Below are 1,712 nucleotides of genomic sequence, written 5' to 3' on the forward strand. Positions count from 1 at the left end.
ATACTGATTAATACTGTCGATAGATACCGTCCATCAGTATTTCATCGAAAAACAAGTATCTACGTCATAGAAATGGACAGTCGAACTACAATGAGGGTCACGTCAGGCAAATTGGAAAATGGCGTGCGTACCGAACACGGTCCCAGTGCGCAGGCGCGAAAAGCCCAACGGTCCGTTAGACGTGGATCCCCATCAACGATAAGTGTGCTGTCATGGCGCCGTGTCAATCAGGCTGAGGTGGCTGAGACGGCGGAGACATTGGTTGCACGCGTAATAACGCGAGCCGGGACATCGTCATGGCTGCTCGTAAACAGGATGCAATGGGAATTACGACAATGTTAGGGCTTCGGAGCAAGGGCGTTGCTTGCATCTTATGACACGCTGATCATGAGGTAATGAACGCACACCACATGCGTACTGCCGTCTGACGAGCTGCGGTGCGTCAAACGGAGCATCGGACGTCTCGGATGAGCATGACACATGTCTACGGTCAGGGTCGACTGTCACTAACCTGACACCCGTGGTTGGGAAGAGTATTGCCTGACCTGACACCCATAGTCGGGTGGCCCGTTGCCTGACCTGACACCCACAGTCGGGTGGACCGTCGCCCGACCTGACATCCATAGTCGGGTGGACCGTCGCCAGACCTGGCACCCGTGGTCGGGTGGGCCGTTGCCTGACTTGACATCCGTGGTCGGGTGGACCGTTGCTTGACCTGACACCCGCGGTCGGGTGGACCGTCGCCTGACCTGACACCCGTAGTCGGGTGGACCGTCGCCTGACCTGACACCCGTGGTCGGGTGGACCGTCGCCTGACCTGACACCCGTGGTCGGGTGGACCGTCGCCTGACCTGACACCTGTAGTCGGGTGGACCGTCACCTGACCTGACACCTGTAGTCGGGTGGACCGTCACCTGACCTGACACCCGTTCACAACATGGGTGCCGGCTGACGTGACCGCCGACGCGACCGAAACGACGGTGGTGGTCAAGTGAGTCGTCGGTCCACCTACCACCGGCGGGACGGACCGCTAGCTGACCTGACACTGCTGCCTGCGGGCCTGTCAGTCGCCACGCCGCCGCTGGGTCCGTCTGGCCTGACCTCAGGTCAGCTGGCGGCCGCGGTGGTGGGAGCCGACCGGCGCTGGAGCGGCCAACTGGCGGGGGCCCGGCCTGACCCGGGCGCCGTTTGTTGGCCGCGCTCTGTTGATGCGTAGTCATAGAACCATCGATTCTCGCCACCACGTGACACAGGCCTCGCAGCCGACAAACACACACACACAGCATATGCCGACACACACACACACACTCACACACACACATACACTTACACACACAAGACCGAGCTGACGGCTGGTCGATGCAGCGCGACCGCAGCGGCGGGCCAGCGAAATTCTGATAAACTACGCTGACCGAAATGCTGTAGATAAGGGTTTTGAGTCGACTTATTACCGTTTGATTGGGCGCAGGAAATATATAGCTCGTTGATAAGTTAGCTAAAAACGCGAATAGCACTAAGCCCGGTACCTGCTATATGATTACACAATTCAGTAGCAAATGGCAAAAGAGTTTGGTGAGTAACTGCATTTACCTGCATAACCTTCGTGCGCTATATGACTTGAAACATCACTTGCAAATTTATTGGCGAATAGCCTGGTCACGCCTGACTGCTTTGGCGAAAGGATTCGGCGAAGTGACGTTGATTGACATGTG

The 1,712-nt window shown here is 57.4% G+C and overlaps 1 protein-coding gene across 2 annotated transcripts in view; it reads right to left on the reverse strand.

Annotated features, from left to right (window-relative positions):
• Positions 1–1,140, reverse strand: part of LOC119090548 (kinesin-like protein KIF28P) — a 24,931-nt gene extending 23,791 nt beyond the window's left edge. For both annotated transcript variants that reach the window (XM_037213368.1, XM_037213370.1), the window contains exon 1: positions 1,040–1,140. The gene's annotated coding sequence lies outside the window, so the exon portion shown is untranslated. The remainder of the gene's footprint in view (positions 1–1,039) is intronic.
• Between the last annotated feature and the right edge of the window lie 572 nt (positions 1,141–1,712).

The sequence above is a fragment of the Pollicipes pollicipes genome, unplaced genomic scaffold (genome assembly GCF_011947565.3).
Source record: "Pollicipes pollicipes isolate AB1234 unplaced genomic scaffold, Ppol_2.1 Scaffold_3087;HRSCAF=3621_pilon_pilon_pilon, whole genome shotgun sequence".
NCBI lineage: Eukaryota > Metazoa > Arthropoda > Thecostraca > Pollicipedomorpha > Pollicipedidae > Pollicipes > Pollicipes pollicipes.